Source organism: Manis javanica, chromosome 6, assembly GCF_040802235.1.
Source record: "Manis javanica isolate MJ-LG chromosome 6, MJ_LKY, whole genome shotgun sequence".
NCBI lineage: Eukaryota > Metazoa > Chordata > Mammalia > Pholidota > Manidae > Manis > Manis javanica.
This window is the reverse complement of record NC_133161.1, coordinates 114,534,331-114,547,477: the sequence shown is the minus strand read 5'-3', so window position 1 is coordinate 114,547,477 and position 13,147 is coordinate 114,534,331. Positions and strand designations below refer to the sequence as shown.

General features: G+C 45.4%; 1 long non-coding RNA gene across 2 annotated transcripts in view; it reads right to left on the bottom strand.

Moving 5' to 3' along the window:
• LOC118972745 (uncharacterized) overlaps positions 1-6,210 on the bottom strand; it is a 49,190-nt gene extending 42,980 nt beyond the window's left edge. For both annotated transcript variants that reach the window (XR_005061825.2, XR_005061826.2), the window contains exon 1: positions 6,055-6,210. This is a non-coding gene — a long non-coding RNA (uncharacterized lncRNA). The remainder of the gene's footprint in view (positions 1-6,054) is intronic.
• Positions 6,211-13,147: the final 6,937 nt, after the last annotated feature.

Here is a 13,147-nt window from a genome sequence, read left to right as displayed (position 1 = left end):
GGCCCTGCTACCCCACAGACTGAGATCCTAACAGTGGCCTTTAAAGTCTTCCATAAGCGGGAGGAGGAGAAAGAATGCCGTAAACAAAAGGCTGATCAGGCCAATTTCCAGATGTTGGCCCAGCTGATAAAACCACAACCTGGGCGCCCCTCTACAAACAAGCCACCCCAAGAGCTTGTTTCAAGTGCAGAAAAGAGGGACATTGGTCAAGGGCGTGCCCCTCCCCCAGATCTCCTACCACCCCATGCCCCAGATGCCACAAAAAGGGCCACTGGGGGTCTGATTGCCCAACCACCCAAAGGGGAGGCTGGACGAACAACCCCCATCCTAAGCCCGCTGTAGTGGGGCTGGCAGAAGAAGATTGATGGGGCCCAGTGGCTTCTCACCCGACCATTTCCATCACCAAACAGGAGCCCAGGGTTACTCTAACAGTAGACAGTCACCCCATCTCCTTCCTCCTAGACACAGGAGCCACCTTCTCAGTCTTGTGAGAATACCGGGGCCCTACCACGCCAGCCATTACTCCTATAGTCAGAGTAGGAGGTAAACAGATTTTCCCATTAAACCCCCCACCCACCCTTTTATGCACAATCCAAGACAATCCCATACCTTTCTCCCACTCCTTCCTGGTTATGCCCCAGTGTCCCATCCCTTTACTAGGATGAGACATCCTTTCCCTCCTCCACGTTTCCATAACTATATCCACTCCCACAGCCCCCAGTACTCCCTTTCTGATGGCCCTCATAGCCGACGACCCCCCTCTACCCAATGAAAGCTCCGGTTCTGCCCTCATACACCCTGTAAATCCCAAAGTTTGGGACATTACAAGCCCCTCCGTGGCCCTATGTCCCCCTGCCTCTATCAAATTATGTGACCCCTCTCAGTATATCTGTCAGGCCCAATACCCCCTAACCACTTCAGCCCTCATAGGCCTCCAACCCATCATTCAAGCAGACCCACTCACTCCCCATTTAATACCCCCATATTAGCTGTTAAAAAAAACCAACGGATCTTTCCACCTTGTCCAAGACCTTCGCCTCATCAACATAGCCATTGTCCCTATCCATCCCTTAGTTCCAAATCCATACAGCCTCAGCATCCCACTTCTCAGTCCTAGATCTCAAAGACCCATTTTTCTATCCCTCTAGACCCCTGCTCCCAAGATTTTTTCATCTTCACCTGGATGGACCCATACACAAGACATTCTAAACAACTCACTTGGTCAGTTTTGCCACAAAGCTTCCGAGATAGTCCCCATATTTTTAGACAGGTCCTAGCTCAGGACCTCAAACAGTTTCATCATGATCACTCCAAGTCCACCTTATAATACATAGACAATCTTCTACTCTGCAGTCTCTCGTGGGAACAGTCTCAACTTGACACTGCCTCCCTACTTAACCTTCTAGCTTCCAGAAGTTACCGAGTATCCCCCGTCAAAGCTCAAATCTCTTCCCCTCCTATCACTTACCTCAGATTCCTTCTATCTCAACAAAGAAAGTCCATTACCTTAGACAGAAAATGGCTCCTCTCTGACCTGCCCATTCCCAAAACCAAGAAAAAAATCCTTTCCTTTCTAGGCCCTTTCTAAGCCTAGCTAGATATTTTAGAACGTAGATCCCTAACTTCTCCCTGCACCCTGTTGGCAAGACCCCTATACAACCTCAGCAAGAGCCCCCCTAAAAAACCATTATCCTCCTCACCCCGACACTCCTACATTAAGCTCCGTCAAGCCCTTGTGGAAGCCCCAGCTCTCCATCTTCCTGATTTGTCGAAGCCCTTCTCATTATACATTCATGAGAGGTCCAGTCAAGCTCTAGGAGTCCTAAGCCAATATTATGGCCCATCCTTTGCCCCAGTAGCTTATCTCTCTAAGCAATTAGACCCCACAGTTAGGAGATGGGCCCCCTGCCTACGAGCATTAGCCACTAGACAGCTCTTGCAGAAAGAAGCTCATAAACTGACATTCAGGGCGCCCCTTACCATTCTGTCCCCACATCACCTAAAAGATCTCTTAACCTACAAAAGTTTACAGACTCTCCCTCCCTCCAGACTCCTGACCTTACTGTCCTCTTTCCTCCAAAATCCCGTTCACCCCCTTTGCCATCCATACCCGAATCATGACTTTTTCCTCCTTTACTGCTCTCTCGCTTTTTTTCCTCATTCCTATTGTCTTCCCCACCACCCCAGCCTCCTTTGTATGGCGATTCAAAGTCAGACAGACTTACACACAGCATCAAACAAAAGTTACTGCCCTCATTGCCACACCAGACTGCCCTCTGAAAAGCTGCTCTGAGCCTTTATACCTCCACTTTCCTCCCTCCACTGAAGTGTTCACTAGCAGCTACCCTTATTCTCCCTACCTCTGCTTCCTCTATGACCAAAAACAAGCCTATTGCAGGCGATGGCCAGATACCTACAGGAAATGTCCCTACTAGTCTTGCACAATTCACTACATAGGTAACTTCCAGTACCCACAGTATTACTCCTCCAACCATTTCATGAAATATCCCAACGGCTCATTCTTCTTATCAATCCCAGATCCCTGGGACTCTCGATGGGCTGCCAGAGTCACAGCCTCAGTTTACTACGGGGGGTCCTCGACCCTCCACAGTACCCTTCATATCTCTCGAAAGTATGTTCCCTCTCATTCCCAGATCTCTCAAGTTGCATCAGATAGCAGACATTCCGAAAAAGTCATTATCCAAATTCTTGATAGTGCCTCTTCATCTTCTTATCCCCACCCCTCTTCCCATTTCTCCTACTCTTCATTACAGCTCATTCAGGACACCACCATCTTTCTCAACCACACCCTTAACACAGCCAATTGTTTCTTGTGCGCATCACTACAGCGCCCACTGCTGGCCGCCGTGCCCCTTAATATTTCCAACTACTCCTTCCATGCAGAAGGACAACCCCTCTGCCCCCTGGCAGACATACCCCTATGGGAACCAGAATACGCAGATAATCTCACCATCCACCACTGTGTAAGCCCAACTCCACCCCCCTCCAGCGCACTTCACTGCCTCTCTATCTACACCCCTACCTCCAGCTCTAAGACTTTTACGCAACCGGGACACTTCTTTTAGTGTAATGGAAGTCTTTTCAACTCACTGCCTCTCAACTCCGATACACCCTGCATTCTCGTCACCCTAATCCCACAGTTAACACTTTACAGCATGGCAGAATTTCTTGAGCTCCAACCTCCCTTGCCCTCGCGCACAAAAAGAGCTGCTTTTCTTCCCATCATGGTCAGTAGCTCTTTGATCACCTCAGCCATTGGGGCAGGGTTTTCGAGAGAAGCCTTGGGTCACTCTCTATAGGCAGTTAGAGATCTCAACGCCAAACTTGAGGGAGCCCTGACATCCACTGCCGATTCTCTAGCCTCTCTCCAAAGACAGGTCACTTCGCTAGCTAAAGTCACCCTTCAAAACCAGCAGGCCCTAGATCTGCTTACAGCCGAGAAGGGCGGCACCTGCGTCTTCCTCTGGGAAGAGTGCTGCTATTACATCAACGAATCTGGCATTGTAGAAACTGACATTACCAAACTCACCGACCTTGCCTCCAGTCTCCACTCTGCTTCCAATTCCAACCCATTCTCGTCAATACTAACAAACCCCCTCCTCACCTGGCTCTGGCCCATTGCAGGTCCCATAATAATCATTCTTCTCGCCTGTCTCTTCTTACCCTGTATAATAAAGTTCATCAAATCCCAAATCGGAAAAATCTCTAATCTAGCTTTCAACCAGCTTTTACTCAGGAACTACCAGCTTCTGGCCACAGAAGATCCCTCACCCTCACGTGACCTCCTCACCACACGCTGAGATTGACCCCTCTCTCCACTGGAAACTGTTCCTGGAAACAATAGCCGCAGACGCCTGGCTCCTGACACCCATATCCTCTTAGCCAACCTATGGGTTACAGGGAACCTTCATTGATTTCCAAACCTGAAGAAGTCCACATCTACTCGTCCTTACTGCGTGGAGTCCTATCAACCCTTTCCTCCCAATCCTCAAGCCCTCACTCCCTTCTCTGCCCCTGTTCAGCAGGAAGCAGCCAGAGAGAAAGCAACGTCCACAAACCCATAGAGGAGAAAGAGGGGAATGAAGGGTCCCCACCAGTAAGATGGCAAACTTCCGGCTTCTCTTCGGGGTCCTCAGTTCCCGCCGGCGCCACCTGAAGCCCAATCACCTCTCGCCCCCCTCCCAATCCCAGCACCTAGCCAACAGCCACCAGCCCCGTAGAAGTGACACCTCAATCAATTCATGCCCCCTCCTATATAACCCAGCACCTTTCCCTAATAAAGCGGAACTCTCCGGTGAATTGCTGCTATGTGTCGCTCCTTTCCTTTCATTCCTGATTCTTATTTAAATATGAAATGAATTAACGTGCAAATGTGCTACACCAATGTGAGGGTTTCTCTTGTTTTTTTAATTATTACTATTTACAGGTAGATGCATGGATCTATACAGGATCCATCCAAAATGCCATAACTTGCTGTGGGTTTTTTTTTAATGGATTAATATGTTTTAACCACCTAAGTTTTTTCCCAGCTTCTGAAAGCATTTTTTATTAAACTTCCTAAGACAATTGTATTTCTCACCACATGCAGCTGTAAGGAATGATATGGAGAGAGCCCATATACTCTTCCTCTATTTCCCCAATGGTAACATCTTGTGTAACTATAGTACAATATAACAACCAGGAAATTGACATTGATACAACCCACCTATCTTACTCAAATTTCACCCAGTGTTACATATACCAATTGTATGCATGTGAGTGTGCGCCTTCAGTTCTTTGCAGTTTTATCCTTTGTGTACACTTGTGTAATCACTACCACACCAATGTTTAGAACATTTCAAGCACCATAAGGATAACTTGTGCAGCGCTTTTATAAGCATACCCACCTTCCTTCCCCCACGCCCAACCCTGTCCCTAAGCCCTGGCAACCCCTAATGTGTTCTCTATCTCTATCATCTAGTCATTTCAAGAATGTTTTATAAGTGCAATCATACAGTATACACCTTTTTAGATTAGCTTTTTCACTCAACATAATTCCCAAGCTATCTATCCACATTTTTCCATGTATCAATAGCACCCTCCTTTTTTTGCCAAGTAATGTTCCATAGAATAAATATATCACAGTTTGTTTAACCATTCATCTGTTGAAGGATTTCTAGTTTTTGGCTAAGAATGTTAGTATACATCTTTCATGTGAAACTAACTTTTCATATCTCTGGAATAAATGCCTACAATCGTTAAGTCATATGGTAATATATATTTAGTTTTATAAGAAACAGCCAAATTGTTTCCCAGAGGGGCTGTACCATTTTACATACAAGATAAGTGGGAATTTGTAGGTATAGAAATTCTCCTAGCATCTGCCAATATCTGACCAACCCATTGCTATGGTAACTGAAATTCCTAATTTTGGGCTGGAGCATGTGGCTACCCAGAGTAAAGACACATTTTTCTGTCTTCCTTTGCAGCTAGGTATGATCATTTGACTAATTCTGGCTACTAGCATGTAAGTGGGGAGTTATGGGAAGGTTCTAAGAATGTTACATTGAAGAAACACAGAACGTACCCTCTTTTACTTGTTTCTCAGTTCCTCCTGCTACTATAAACCAGATGTGATATTTGCCATCTTGGACCATAAATACAAGAGCTGCATCGTAGGGATGTCATAGTGGTGAGCTAGAAGCACCTAATTCCTTGAGGACCTCCTCAAATCTACCAGCCCTACGCTGTCTTTTTCAGACTTTTATGTGAAAGTAAAATAAACTGTCTGGTTTAAGTTGTTCATTATATAGTCTCTGTTACTGACAGCTGGAGTGAATCCTAATATACCAGGTGCCCAAACATGCAGATAGTCACCCACGCAGGGCGCACCATTACCTCAGAATAGCTCGAGCGCACAGTGCTCATTGGCACGGAACTAGAAGAGAGGCAGGAACCAAAGACAGAGGCAGGGCCCAGTCGCGAAGAGTGTGGTGGACTAGGACTGCTCGGAGATAGGAACACAGGGGCCCCAGCCAGCCCGGAGATACTCACACGTCCAGGTGTGGCTGCCCCTAACCACCGGGAGGCGGCCTCGCTGTTGGCGCGGTGCTGGAGCCCCTCCCGGCGCTGCTGCCTCCCGCGCCCCGCTGCGCGGTCAGCCCTCCTGGCCTCACTGCTGCTGGGGCTGCTGACGCTGCGGCTCTGGGTCTCGAGGACGTTATGACGGATAGTTCAGAGCCGCCCGCCCTGCCGCCTTACCAGGTCCCTCCCACAGCCCTGCTTGCAGCCACAGTCTCATCACAGGGGTTGGAGAACTTGGTGTCTTCAGACTCTGGACCAAACTCCCCTCCTGCATCAGGGAGATCTCAAGACCAAACGGGATTTCAGACACCATTCCTCCCTCTCCAAATTTCCACAAAGCTCTTTCCCTCACCCTGAGAATCCCCAAAACACACACACACACACACACACACACACACACACACCACCCTCCCCACACGCCCCTGCATGAACCACACACCTGCACACAGTACACTTGGTGGCCCTGTGACAGCTGCAGGGGGTGGGATACGGTCAGATTCACACTGAAGAAATTCTTTCTGCTTGCTGCCGAGGAAATGCGTTGGAAGGCAGCAGGAAAGGAAGCAAATAAAATTGTGACATGGAAGCAAGAAATTCTGAGGGCCTGAACCCAAGCAGAGACTGAGGGGATGGATTTGAATATCTCCTCCCCCAAAGAGAAAGGGATACATTGCATAACACAAAAAAGTAAAATCAACAGTATTTGGTGACTCGTTGGCTGAAGAGATGAAGTACAGGAAGAGTATAGGATGACCACTGGGATGAGATGACTTAAGTTATTAATAAAAATGCTACTAGAAAGAGCCTCCAGGTACTGACCACCTACTCCATGCTACTCCTAAATCAAGGGCTTTACATCCTTGTTTCTTCTAATCCTCAGACTACACAGAGCGGGGCATTGTTTTAATCCACACTTTCCAAAGGAGGAAACTGAGGCCAAGAAAAGCTGAGTGCTTTGCTCAGAGCTTCCCACCTAGAAACTGGCAAGAGTATGCCGCAAGCTGCGTTTCTGACTCAGTCCAGATCTCTGATGAACAGCCCCAGGCTCCATCCCATCAGTTCAGCACTCAAACTCTATATTTTTCGGAAAAGGGACTGAAAGAAAATATACCAAAATGGTTACTTTTGAGTGGCAGAAGGATGCTTTATACACATCTATGTTTTTCTAGATTTTCTCCCTTGAGTGTGTATATTTATAACCTGAAGAAAGTAATAAATATTTCTATTTGAGTAATAAAATAATACTCTATGAGAAAGAAAGAATAGCCTGGGGAATGTAAATGTATGCATATTCTTTGTCAGGAAAGAGGAGACCGTCTTCAGTAATCAGGCCCAATTGCCACTAAAGTGAGAGTAGCCCTCACAATATTGCCAGAAGGCTTGTCAGATAGCATGCCCTGGGACTGGGGTGGGCCAGACCCTCCTTTCACCCAGCCATTTACCTTGAGAGTTTCTCATCCTCTCGCTGGTTCTGAGACCACTAGTTCACTAGTTTTCTTCCTTTTTTAAAAAATTTTATCAGTAATAATTTCAGGCACTGAAGCAAAAATCCCAGAATGCTCATCTTCAGCCAATACTTCATAACAGTCTGAATAAACAGCACTATGAATATTTATGTCTTGTTATCTTCGCTGCTGCAAGGAATGACAGTTTCAGCACAAGTGACGGGTATTCGTTTCCACCACTCAATCCTGATTATTTTGTCTTTGTTTCCTCCCACTCAGCAGCTCCACATACCCTGCCACAGACTTTCTTATGGTCCTGTTGCATAGGTGGAATGCGCCTCAAAGAAACTTTCAGTTTTCCTTTCCTATACGACCAGAGGACGAGGGAACTGTGCATCCATTCATTCGTCCATCAGCAGATATTCATTAAGGGCCTGCTGTACACCAGGCATTGTGCTAGGCACCAGGGTACGGAGATGAATAAGACATGCTGCTTGCCTGCAAGTCTAGGCGGAAGGTAGACCATAAACAGTCCGTTACACTACAGTGAGGTGGGTGCGGTAGCTGGCGTTAAGTCTTAGGCACCGTGGGAGACGCCATTCGCAGGGACAACATGAGCGAAGGCACCCCAGTGAAAGACGCGGCAGTCTGAGCAGAGCATGATGAGCAATTCAGTGTTGGCAGAGGGCGGGGAACGCGGGACAAGAAAAGCCTTGAAGTTGTCACTGAAGAGCTGCACTTGAGGGTGAGCCTGAGGGGTCAGAAATGAGGAAGATTATTGTAAGACTGGTAGTGCACCCCATGAAACAAATCACAGGGGCCCGAAGGGGAATCGCAGGGGTGGGTATGTAGACGAGGAAATAGATTCAGATACTATTTGAAGGATTAAATCAGAAGGATTTATTATCTGATTACAGGAAGACAGTTTGCATTTGGAGATTGGGATAGGAGTAACAGGGTGTGGAGAGGGGGAAGAAGGAACAGAAAGATTTGTAGGTTATTTTACTGACATTTCATCTCTTTAAAATTTGGAATCTTCCAGTCCAGGTTCCTACTGTCTCTTTTCAAATACTCAAGTCTTCTTCTCATCCCTCAATAATGTTTTGTCATTTTCTTCATAAGGAGCTATTTCTTTCTAGGTTATTTTTTGTTTTTTATTTAACGTGCTGCTGTCATAAATGGACTCTTTTTAACATCATATTTTCTCATTTGTTGCATTAGTTAAGATTCATTTGGTTGCAAATGACAGAAGAATCCAACCCAAGCTGGTATAAACAAATTAACAGTAGCATATATTGAATGCTTACTATTGCTAGATATTGATCTAAGCACTTTGTATGTATTAATCTTTTAACTCATTTAAATAAAAAGAGAAGATTTATTGGCTCACAGAAACAAAGAAAAAAATTAGTCATCTGCTGTCTTCAGATACAGATGGATCCAGCAACTCAATAAATACCACTGGGAGTGAGTTCGTCTCCATCTCTTGGTCCACAGTGTCAGTGACTGAGGCAGCTCCCTCGCCGGCAAGGAGTGGGTGGGGGAGCCTGCTTCACATTAACACCTGACAGTCAAGTCTGTTATTACCCCAGCCTGTAGGTGCCCATTACAGTTGCTGGAGGGAAGTGGCTCTTTGGTTGACAAAATGTGGGCATGTGCCCTTCTTTCAAAACTGCATATATAGGAGGAGAGGAATCATTTACCCCTAAAGAATCAGGGATCTTTGCAAGAACTAGAGGAAATGGACATGAGGGGAGGGTGGCAAAGAAACAACCAGTGTCCACTCTGTTAGTTACCACTCATTTGATTACTGTTATTCCTTTGGGTTAAAACTACACACACACACACACACCTATTTTGTATACACATATATGTGCAACAACCAATCAGCTTGTATAGTTTCAAACGTTCCTTTAATTGAATGTTGTAGTAGATTGATTGTACCAGTAGCCCCAGTTTTTACACTTCCCTGAATCTGATCTCTCCACACTCCCCATTGACTTTGGACTCAGACTTGTGACCTGTTTTTGTCAATGGGACAATGTCAAACTTGACACAAGCAGAGGCTTGACAAACTTGGAGTTTCCTCCTCCTCTCTTTGAACTTGGCTACTGCAGAAGAACAAGCTTGGGCTAGCCTGCTGAAGGACCAAAACCCATGTGGAGGAAAGTTAAGACATCCTAGCTAACACCATCCTAGACCCAACCAGCCCCAGCCGACCAGGCAGCTGACAGCAGACGCATGAGCAAACGCAGCCTGGATCAGCAAAACCATCCAGCCATGAACTCAAAAGAAATAAACAATCATTGTTATTTTAAGCTTAGTGGCTGTGTAGTGTTTTATGTGAAGCAATATCTGAAATAGACATTCTCCATTTGTGCCTCAAAATATGACACCAAAGTAAACAAAGCCCAAGATACTCACTGGCGGGCTGCTATTGGTAGTTGGGAAGACAGTGAGAAAGTGATGGACAAGTGACTGCAGCCTGAGCAGGCTGCAACGGTGGGCACACTGGCAGCCTGAGGTCTTGGAGAGCAGGGCCAGGAAGTGGTACAAGGCAGAAGTAAGTTGCAAAAAAAGGTGGTTGGCAAGTCAAATCAATGTACCTACAAGTTTCCATTCATGCACTTATTAAAATACTGTTATGTGGTTACAATAGTCTAGGTCTTGAAGCAAAGATAAAGGAGATGAGCAGAGGAAATACACTCATTGACTGAGTAGGGCATAAGGACCCCCATGATAGGATGAAGTGTACACTGGCGAGGTGCAGGAGCTGAGTGAGGTAGAAACTGGAGAAAGGAGCCAGTGCTGGACTGTGGGAAAATTGGAGAGAAACTGAACCAGGCTTTCCCATGAAATAGGAAGAATATAATCCCTGGAAATTTGGAAGTTCATGCAATTTACTGAAAGATCTGAGTTATGTTGCAAACCATTAAAAAAATCTGGAAAGTACTATTTCATTGTCTATGTGCTAGAGTGGAGAAAGCAGAGAGTCAGATCAGGAGACATGAATTTTGTTTCTGCTTGACATTGGACAGATCGCAGAATGCCCCAGATCTCAATGTCCTTATCTATATGAAGAAATTAGGTAATCTCTAACATTTCCCCCACTTCTAAAATTCCCCAACACTCTGTATGAAAGAAGTACCCAAGTATAAAACAGAAAATATAATTGCTGGAATATTTCACCTACCATACAAGAATCAACTCTTCACCAGGAAGCTGGAATAGGAGAAAAAACCAACAAATTATCATTTCAAAGCTTTGGTGGGGGAAATATATGCACAAGCCTTCAAACATATGATGAAAAAGAATAATGTTTTGGCTGTTATCATTTTCCAGAAATACTTCAAATTTCTGAGTGCTAATGAGGACTGTCTACTTTTTTGACAGTGTGAAATGATCAGTGTCTTTCCTTGGAACGTGAAGCCTCTGTGTTCCAATGAATTCCCATTTGATGATGTCTGGAATGGTACCTCAATATCAACTATTGTTGCTATTAATAACATGGAGTGGACTAGGCTGTTATTTAGCTTCCAAAATCCACCCCATCCTAAGAGCACCCCAGTTTTCTCATGGGGAAATAATTCTCCTCCACTGTGAAATCTTGGAGAAAGGAAAACCCTCAGAAACTATTTCCTGGAACAGAAGATAAGGTGCTCAGTCTTCCTTCCCTGGCCCTGGTGGTGGGGACAGGGGTGATGCATTGGCCAATAAGACACTTTCTGAGGGCTTTGAACTTGAGCCAGCTGGGTTAGGGTTGGGTATTACTCTTCCCAGGTGTTGCTTACCAACTGTTCCTTCCCACAATGCCTAGTGAGGTTCCCTGGGTTTTCAGGGATTCCACAGTTTCTGAGCCTGGTCCTTCAGCCTCCCATCTATTGTGGGAGTCCACTGACATCCTACCAACCAATGCCCTTTAGTTTTAGCTATTTTGAGTCAGTTTCTAGTGTAGGTGACTGAGAATTCTGATATAATATTCCACCAGAACCAATCTTATGCATAAATCAGTGTTATGCCATCTCTTACACACTGTTTATGCACCTTTTCCTGTGCATTATGTGCTCTTCCCTCTTTAAAAATAATTTACTATTTTTTGCACTTTTTGTGGAGGCTCTCTTGATAAGATTGCAGTTAAAAGCAGAGGTTAAAATTCCAGTTTATTCACTTACAAACTATGTAACAAGCTAGTTGCTTAACACCTTTGGCTTCAGTTTCTTCATTTGTAAAATGAGAATAATGAAAGTATCCACATCATAGGCTTCTTATGAGGATTCAGCAAGGTGCATTGCCAGGGAATGACTGTCTGAGACATCTGATAATACAGGAACTGGGACTAATGCCTGGCACCTGCAAAGTAGTGCACAGCTGTTTGCTCTTGTCATTATGTACCACGTACTTCACAAACAATTCTCTATGCCTTTCACAATTTATCAAGTAGGCACCACCCTCTCCATTTTACATATAAGGAAGCTGAGGCTCAAAGAGGTTAAGAACTTGCCTTGGGTCCCACATCTAGTAAGTAACAATGGCCCAGTTGGTTCGTATTAAACTGCATGTAATTTCCAGGTGTTGCTCATACAATTAGAGATAATGTCTGTATGGAACTTCTACTCCTGCCTCAACTGAAGTTTCCTCTCCTCGAGAACTTCAGAAGGCCCTGAAACAGCATGTCTGAGTTGGGGTTGCTCGCTGATGCCCCCACCGTTCAGTTCGTGTCCTGTCCGGCCATCAAAGTTTCATGGAATTGTAGCCATGCCTCCAGACTTCAAGGTCCTCCAGGGCAGGCCCTGGGCTTTCTCTGCAGTTCCCACACAGTGTCTGCTGCTCAGAAAGGACCGTGCAGAACAGTTGACGGATAACTGAAGAGCATAGAAAAGAGAGCATGAAAAAAAGCATAGAAAGGAGAAGATGGAGGAACCAAATCACTTTCACCTTCCCCTCAGCTTTTGCCTCACGCCAGGCCCGAACCTCTGTGATTCCAATCATGCAGCTCAGTGTGGACATTTGTGGTTAGTAGGTCTACTCTACATGGGCAGCAAACCCGGAAAAGTCAAGGCACAAGGCCACTGAGCCCAAATGAATGTTTGTAAATTTTAACATGCAAATCACCTTCCACAAATCAGTCCCTAGGATTTGATCTGAAATAGAGAAAAACACGATTCTTATAAAAAGATGCTCATTTAATGTTACTTTAAAATGAAAGCAATCTAAATAACTTAAAATAGTTCTGTAGTGGTAAATAATGATGTTTAAAATATTAATGATAAAGCCAATGATTCTGTAACATTGTCTTGTTGCCCACACATGTGTGGTGAGCTAGCTAACCAGGGGCAGGTGAGAATCCGGGCCACAGGAACTCTCATTTTGTCCTTCAGGATTCTCTCCTCTCGATCTATGTGCCCTTAGTCCTCTGCAATGCTCCCTGTGCAAGGAAGCTCGAACATTGTTCTCCAGCCTCTCCAGCAAAAAGTCTTGCAAACACACAGGCTGGACTAATGGCTCTGTCTCTGACCTCTGCCTCTTTGGTCTTAATGGCTGGAACTGCTGCTCTGGTTTCAGCTGTTGCCATAGCTCCAGTAAGATCCTATTTGGCTTCCTGTCTAATTTCCTTCTGT